The 8,807-nt window shown below is 46.7% G+C and overlaps 1 long non-coding RNA gene across 1 annotated transcript; it reads right to left on the bottom strand.

Annotated features, from left to right (window-relative positions):
• Positions 1–1,761: 1,761 nt before the first annotated feature.
• Positions 1,762–8,359, bottom strand: LOC138163695 (uncharacterized). Its single transcript, XR_011168895.1, has 2 exons — positions 7,947–8,359; positions 1,762–2,830 (listed from the first exon to the last, which is right to left on the bottom strand). It is a non-coding gene; the product is annotated as an uncharacterized lncRNA (long non-coding RNA).
• Positions 8,360–8,807: the final 448 nt, after the last annotated feature.

Here is an 8,807-nt window from a genome sequence, read left to right as displayed (position 1 = left end):
CAGGAGGAGTTAATGAGGTCAATGAGTGATTAAGGGTGGGCTGTAGATGGACAATGGAGGGCTAGGCTAGTAACTAGTCTAGTAGTTAGCAGTTAGTAACTAGGCTAGAGGTCTGGGCCCAGTCACAACATAAGGCTTACTGCCTCATGCAAATGCCTCATCAAATGGGACAATTTAATCAGAGTCCAAGGGAGGTTCCCAGAGCCTGTACCTCAAGAACTCAAGGAGAACTCAAGGGGGCTCCCAGAGCCCAGACCTCATCAATTATGTTTAGTGCTCATGTAGATGCTGGAGGTAGAAGGCATATATCACATTAGTAGTGTGATAATTTTTGACAGGCTTCTACATACACTTGAAGACCCATATCCTCCCCAACCATGAAATATGAGGTTGCTCACCAGAATTGGAGTCCAGTGCAGACTGCAATGGGGTCATCTTCTTCTTTGTTTTGAATATTAAGCTCCTTTTAGTTAGCTCTTCTGTTAATAAAGTACTCTCCCAACGTTTCATCCTTAAAAAAAACCAAAACACTCACCTGAGTTATTCCTTCCACATGGGTGGGGGTTGGGGAGTGGCTAGGGGTGTTGTGCTCCCTCAATCTGGAAAATACACATAAAATTTTGGGCTCTTCCCTTTGTACCAGAAAAGAAGTCTGAATTTCTTTTCTTTTGTGGGGGAGTTGTAGTACCTTTTTGTGAAATTTGGGTTGATATTATACAATACTATATATACATTTTATGCATTTCTGAGTTTCTAAACTTTTTCTGTGTCATCTGCTGGCTTTTGTATGTTCTCTGTAGCTTCCATAAAACTCCCCCCAAATTCCCATTTAATTTCTTATTGAAACCTCAGTGGGGAAAGTCGAAATGTGGAAGGGAACTATAGATCATTCCATCCCCACTAACTTTTGGTACTAGATCTCTCATCCCTGTCTCAGCCAAACTCCTTGAGAAAGTTGTTTATTCTCAGTGCTTCCACTTCCTTTCTTTGTACTTTCTTCTTAACCCTCTGTGATCTGACTTCAAATCTCATCACTGAAATTTTCTTTCAAAACCAATGATCTCATTATTTAAAAATTGAATAACTTTTTTTTCCCTCAGTCCTCATCTTTCTTTACATTTCTGTGACATTTGACACCTTCTCCTGAATGTTCTCTTCTCTCTGGGTTTTCATGACACTGTTCTTTCTTGGTTCTCCTCCCCTGTCTGACCACTTTTTCTCAGTGTCTTTCACTTCATTTTGCTATAGATACTAACTGTGGGTGTACCCCAAGGCTATGCCCTTGGCCCTCTTCTCTTTTCTTTCTCACTTGGTGACTTCATTGGCTTCTGTCAGTTCAGTAATCCTATCTGTGATTCATATGGGATGACTCCCATAACTATATATTCAGCCCTAGTCCTCTCTCCTGGACTCCAGTCCTCCATCATGAACCCCCTGTTAGATATTTCAAACCAGATATCCTATAGGCATCTCAAACTCAAAGTGTCTAAAATAGAACTGATCACCTTTCCCTAAAAACCCACATCTTTTCCATACATTGCTATTATGTCAAGGGCACAATCAGCCATCCTAGTTGTACAGATTTAAAATGTCACTGTTATCCTTAAATTTCTCACTCTCACATCGTTTTCATATGTTCCCTTTTGTTTGTTCACACAGCGGCTAATTGTGGGGGGCTATTGATATCCCGTCCTCTCACTTACCCATAGTAAGTCTTCGGTTGTCACCGGCCTCCTAGGAGGAATTACCAGACAGAGCACCCGAGGTTTGCAGGAGTTGTTTATTCAGGCTCAGCTACATCGCGACAAAGAGATCTGACTTCCGTATCAGAGCAATTTATAGATGTACATAGCCAATCATCTTTTACAATTCTATTCATTACCTTTTAAGGTCATACAGCAAACAAGCAGGCACTAGCCCACATACCATTACTTCCTGGCCCCCAACATCTCCCCCTTTTTGTTTAATCAGGACGCTTGTCCGGTACAGCCTTAAGCGGTGCAGTTGCAATAACCTGAATTTAGCAGACCCTGGCGGCAGTAGGGGAATGCGGGATGTTCTGGCTTGGGTCATCTCCTGATCCCTGAACCTTACCCGTCCTCGGTAACCCAACGCCCTCGGGCCCTGTCTTAGGCGGCCGGGTCAGGAGAGGTTGCCCGTCATAGAACGGATCCCGTCTTACTTCAAGAGCGTTACATGTCTTCCATGGAAGCCAGCCATACTTGAGGGTCTGCTCCTTCCTCAATGGCCATAATGGCCTTTTGTGTGAGCAACATATATCCTTGTTGTCTTCTCTGCAATCAGCAGAGGCACCAGACAAGCAACCCTATTATTATCAAAACAACGCCCAGGGAGGCTCCTAGACCTCCCCAGGTTTGAACAAAGGAGGCAAGGGAATTAAGCCAGGCAACCAGCCCATTTAGGTTGGCTAGTCTTATTATCATTGATGTTTACTGGGGTGGCTGGCCAGCGGCCCTGCAGCCAAGTACCATTGCTTCGGTTGTTCCCCCACTGGGGTATATCTAGCCAAACAACTGCCTGGGGCAAAAGTTTTATGCAGGGGTTACTATAATTCTTATCATGCTCCGCGATCTGAAAGCATAGGGTCTTTGGCAAAATTATAGTCCTATTTTCGGTCTCTGGGGCCAAAGTTGGATCAAATGGCAGGAAGGGAAGATCCAGGCTCGCATTGGTTGTGAATATGCGAGGGAACACCGTGGTATTGTGTTTAACCGGGATCGCGTGGGGAAAGGCAGTCACAGGATGCCCCATCGGGGTTCTCCGCTCGTGATCACCAACAGGGAAAGCAGCGCCAGAAGGGTAATCCACTCTGAAAGAAAACAGAATAGGTTTTCTCACCCCGGAGACTCGGGGTGGATATCTAGATCTCTTATTTTATGCAGGGGGAGCCATTTTTCAGGCTCCTGTGGGTTATTTTTAGGATGGAAGGAAAGGTGGCCTTGTTTCCTGCTTTTTACTGTAACTGGCCCATGCCACTTTCCCTCCTCATCTCGCCACATAATTGGCATTCCGGGGAGGGCTTTTGTGGGCGAGGGCAATCTTTTCCTATGTATTTTGGTCTCATAAAAAAATCTCTGTGCTGGGGAGGTGCCATCGTCCCAAATTTGAAGGAAATTCATGGTGAATAGGACCTGGGCTAATTCTTGCCGCATTACTGTCCTACATTCTCCCCCTTTTTGTTTAAAGAGGGTATTTTTAATAGTGCGATTGGCACGTTCCACAATGGCCTGACCAGTGGGGTTATATGGTAGGCCTGTTACATGTATGATAGAAAATTCGGAACAAAAGGTGGAAAAGGCACGAGAGGCGTAGGCAGGATCATTATCAGTTTTAATAGCATATGGAACACCTAGGAGGGCCATCTGTTCATACAAATGTGTAATTACCGCCCGGGAGGTCTCACCGGGTTGCAAAGTTGCAAAAACAAAGGAGGAAAAGGTATCCACTGAAACATGGACAGCCTTTGTACCTATGTGTGTAACATCCATTTGCCAAAGCTCGTTAGGAAAATCGCCTCTCGGATTCGCAGCACCGTCCCGAATATTCGGACGGAAGGGGGCGCACGTTGTACAAGAGCGTACAATCGCGCGGGCGGTACAATGAGGGATGCCATAAAGATGGCGAAGGGAGCGGGCAGAAAGATGATACTTACCATGAGCCATCTCAGGTGGAGTAGAGTGTACTGCATAGAGGGCTTTGTCAGCCGCATCATTGCCAGAGAATATAGGCCCTTCGGTGGACACATGAGAGCGCACATGCATCACATAAATGGGATGTGTATGATCACATAAGGCCTTTTGTAACTGAATTAATAAGTCAAGAACTGATGTATTTTTGGAAATATAGGCATCCTCTAGTCTAGGCATCAACTGGGCACAATACAAGCTGTCAGTTATTAAATTAAAAGAAACATCCCTATAAAGCTCTAGGGCTTGTAGAATGGCAAACATTTCATTCTTTTGAGTAGAGCCATAAGGGGTAGTATACACCCAGGTGGCTGGGCGTTGAGGATCACATACAACGGCCCGATTCATTTTTGTGGCATCAGTAAACACATTGGGGCCCTCTACAGGTTGTGGGGAGACTATGGATCTGCCTCTGGCTAACTTCAACTCCGTAAACATTCTAAGAACCGGAGGTGGATTAAGTCTTCCTAAGGGAAAAGAGTGGCCCAATTTAAAGATTCCTGGGCTAAAGCATGAACGGTTTCTGAGGGAATATTCATATTAAGCCTATAATCGCAACCAAAAACGGTGCGACAACGCTCCAATGCTTGTAGACAAAAAAGGGCTAGAGATTCCCACTTATTAACTAAGGTATTCTTTTGTGTTTTTGGATATAGCCATTCGAGGCAGCCATGTTCTTGGAAAAGGCATCCCCAGCTTGGGCCCTCATCTGCTAGGACTTGGAAATAAATTGGACAAGCTGGTTTCACCCTCACTAGCCAGGTGTTTGTCCTTTTCATTATTTCCTCTATAGATTGTCGGGCAGATGGAGTCCATTGGCGGGGGGAGGACAGGTTTGAATCTCCTTTAAGTATCTCATATAAGGGCTGCATTAAGGTTTGTGGGAGTGGTACTGTTGCTCTTAGCCATTGAATGGCCCCAATCAATTTCTGAAAATCATTCAAAGTCACATACTTCTCCAAGGCAATAGGGGGCAGCTGCCGAACTACTTTGCCTGGAAAAATCTTATGTCCAAGATATTCATATGGATATTGTTTCTGAACCTTCTCTGGGGCAATTAGGAGACCCCTATCTTGTAATCTCTTTATAACAACCTGAAGACATTTCTGTACTGCCATCATGGTTGAGCCTGCAATCAAAATATCATCCATATAATGAATAATCATTAATTTTGGAAACTGGCCTCTAATGGGCTCTAAAATGTGTGCCACGTAATATTGGCACAAGGTAGGACTATTGGCCATTCCTTGTGGCAGTACCTTGAATTGATATCGTTGGCTGGGGGATTGAAAATTGGTTGCAGGCACTGAAAAGGCAAATTTTTTCCGATCTTTGGGGTGCAAAGGAATACTATAAAAGCAATCTTTTATGTCTATTACAATCACCTCCCATTCTTGCGGAAGGGCAGCAGGGGTAGGCAAGCCAAGCTGCAATGCCCCCATGGGCAATAAGCAGGAATTCACTGCTCTCAAATCTACCAACATCCTCCATTTTCCACTTTTCTTTCTTATCACAAATACAGGAGAATTATATGGGCTAAAGGAGGGTTCTATCCTTCCCTGTTGTAATAACTCCTGAACAATTTCTTTAAGGGCGATGAGCTTTTCTTGAGTTAGGGGCCACTGTTCAACCCAGACAGGGTCTGGGTTAGCCCATGTTAATTCAGGGGCGTGGCTCATCTCAAAGGTGGCCCCAATTAGTTTCCCACTATGCTATCAGGGGTAGCCAGGGACAGGTTAAGTTGACTCAAAATGTCCCGCCCCCATAAGGCATAGGGAAGATCAGTGAGGCACAAGGGATAGAAACGGCCTGTCCTCTCCTGAACTACCCATGTTAAAGCTCTTGCTGCCCGGGGGGCTGCCTTTTTACCCCCGACCCCCATCACTTGTTGATCCGAACTGGTCAAGCTCCATTCAGTCTTCCATTGGCCTTGATTTATAACTGAGCAATCTGCCCCTGTATCCATGATTCCCGTGAGGGGTGTTCCCTCTACTAACACCTCAAGGAAGGGGCGGTCCGATGTCACAGGCCGCACCCAATCCACTCTGCAGGCCTTCCCACTCTCCATAAACGGGGAATCAGACAAGGGCAAAGCTTTTCCTATTGCTTGGTCTCTTTGGATATAAATTGGATATGGGTGAGGATTGGTTAAAATAACACTAGCTTCTGGACCTTCAGCAACTTGGGTATGGGTGATGAAATCAGTATAACCTTCAGGTCCTGTAATTAAGGCTGGGAATTTATGAAGGCGGGAGGGTACAGCTAAGGTCTCCCAGGGGGCCATATGATAAACGGGGTCTCTCTCCGCGGCCCATACCTTCACAATCTCACATACCATGGGGCCGCTTTTTATTTTTGAAGGGAGCACCCCGCGGCCGGGCCCCCCTTTTTGCCGTTTCCCTGGTTTTTGTTTCTACAAAACTTCGCAATATGGCCATGCTTCCCACAGCAATAGCAGTTGGGCGTGGCCTCACGAGTTGGGGCGCGGCACTGAGCCTTGACATGACCTGGTTTTCCACAATTAAAACAAACTGGTTTCTTACTCGACCCTAAACTCATCTTTTGCAAAGCGGCCACTAAATTTTCCTCTCTCTGTTCCATAGCGGTCACAAGGGCCTGAATGGAATCTTCCTTAGGGAGATCCATTAACTTATCTATGATCTCCTCCAGGGGGGCCTCGGGGGGTAAGGTAGCCAGGGCAGCGGCGCCCTTTGGCCGAAGACCTTCTCTTATCAATTGTTTTATTAGGAGGTCCGTGCCGGGACCAGTCCCCATTACCCGGGCTACGGTCTCCTGGACTTCATTGACAAAGGAAAGGGGGGACTGTTCAGCTTTCTGTCTAAGTCCTACTAGTTTAGCCCCGCCCCTACTTCCCTGCTTGGCTCCCACCTTTTGCCATGCTGCCATGTGGGCTTCTTTCACTGCCTCTGTCTCATTTTGGCCATAATTAGCTTGTATGCGGGGCTCTGAGTATATCCCGGCCCTGCAGATAAGATCTACGGCATCCTCTGGAGGGTTATATCCTCCGGCTTTTACTAGTCTCTTAGCCTCTCTCCGGGTTTGAGCTTTAAAAGCCAGGTGTAAGGCAGGCTCAAGGCAGGCGGCGGCAACTTCATCAAAGTCTGCTGGGGTCCAGGGGGCAATAGCCAGCAGGTTAAGCAATAATCTCTGCACATATGGGGCAGAAGGGCCATATTTGGTGACTGCTTCCTTAAGCTCTTTTAACATCTTATAGGGAATGGGAGCATATTGTCGTTGTCCGGACAGTGGGTCAGTAATAATGGGAAACATATCCCACTCTTCCCATTCTACCTCTTCTCCCCTCTCAAGTGCATGTTTAAGGCTTTTAGTAACCACTCCCGTAGGTGTGGGACTTAAGGTGTTATCTATCTGCTTCTTAAAAGTAATCGGGCCTCCGGCAGGGTTGAAGGGAGGAGGACGGCTTCCCTCCCCCCACTCGGCAGCCCAGGCAGCCGCCTCCCCTGTAGGGACTTCCTCTTTTTTCCCGGGCCACGCCCTGTTGGCGTCGAAATCATGCACTTCCTCTTTTTTATTTTTTGCTGCGCCACTGTCTCCTCTCTTGCTGGTTCTTGTTCTCAGCGAACAGCGCGCGGAGCCAGCTCCTTCGCTGTCGCCATCTTCCCCGCTTTCTAACCCCCTCTCTGCTTCTCTCAACTCCTCCCACGGATATTGAGGAGGTCGGCTAGTCGATTCCTCCTCCGACTCCTCACTAGAGGAGCCTACTAAGGATGTCCCAACCTGAGTGCTCACCGGGCAGGACAGGGGCAAGGGTTTTGGATTGAGTACTGAGTCCACCAGTCTATAAACGGTGAAATCGGTTGGGGTTAATGACCCCGGGTTTGTTTCTTCATACGAAGCCATTTGTTGTCCCACCACGGCCCATCTGCCTGCCTGCACTCCTGCATGTTGTATCCAGGGGCAGATGGTCCATATTTTTTCTACAAACTGGCGGCACGTTCTTATTGGTATCTTTACGCCACCCTTCGCGCACACTTTGTAAAGCTGCGCGGCAATAACTCCTTTCTCCTCGGGCAAAATTGCGGGGACACTTATTGCCCCTGCACTCATTGCCCCTCCCATCTTCTCAACGGTACTCTTTTACCGATGAGGCTGTCTGGAGAGCTAATTTACAGCCCAGACGGTCTTCTCGGACCCTACCCACGCCCCACGTTGGGCGCCAGTTGTGGGGGGCTATTGATATCCCGTCCTCTCACTTACCCATAGTAAGTCTGCGGTCGTCACCGGCCTCCTAGGAGGAATTACCAGACAGAGCACCCGAGGTTTGCAGGAGTTGTTTATTCAGGCTCAGCTACATCGCGACAAAGAGATCTGACTTCCGTATCAGAGCAATTTATAGATGTACATAGCCAATCATCTTTTACAATTCTATTCATTACCTTTTAAGGTCATACAGCAAACAAGCAGGCACTAGCCCACATACCATTACTTCCTGGCCCCCAACAGCTAATCTGTCATCAATTCTTACCCGGACTATCACAACGGCCTCCTCTTTTGTCTCCCTGCCTCAAGTCTTTCCTCACTCTACTCCATCTCCCAATAGTTGCTAAAAAAATTTTCCTATAGTGTAGGCATGCCACCCCTCTACTAATAAACTCCAGGGGCTTCCCATTACCTCTAGGATCTATATAAACTCTGCTTGGCATTTAAAGGCCTCCAAAATCTGACCCCTTCCTACTTCACCCCTCTTCCTACATTTTACTCACCGGCATGCTCACTCCAGTCCAGTCATACTGATTGACCGCTTGCTGTTTCTCTCATGGGATACTCCATTTCCTGTCTCTATCCCTTTGCTTTTCTGGTCCTCCAGGTGCTAGAACTTTTCTTTCCAAGGTTACCTTGTATCTGTTGTTTTGGATTTAGTGTCTATATATGCACATGCTGTCTCCCTCATTAGAATATAAGCCCCTTGAGGACATGTACTGTTGTGTTTTATTTTTGTATCTCCAAGGCTTATCACAATGCTTCCTACATTCTGGGTGCTTAATAAAATACTCATTGATTGATTGACTGATCACATTAAGGAGATAAACCCGAGTCCTATAAAGCATAAGTTCCAAA

This window comes from Petaurus breviceps, unplaced genomic scaffold (assembly GCF_028583685.1).
Source record: "Petaurus breviceps papuanus isolate PSGF00001 unplaced genomic scaffold, PetGlider_PUasm1.0 188, whole genome shotgun sequence".
NCBI classification, from domain to species: domain Eukaryota; kingdom Metazoa; phylum Chordata; class Mammalia; order Diprotodontia; family Petauridae; genus Petaurus; species Petaurus breviceps.
This window is presented reverse-complemented; position numbering and strand designations above follow the sequence as displayed.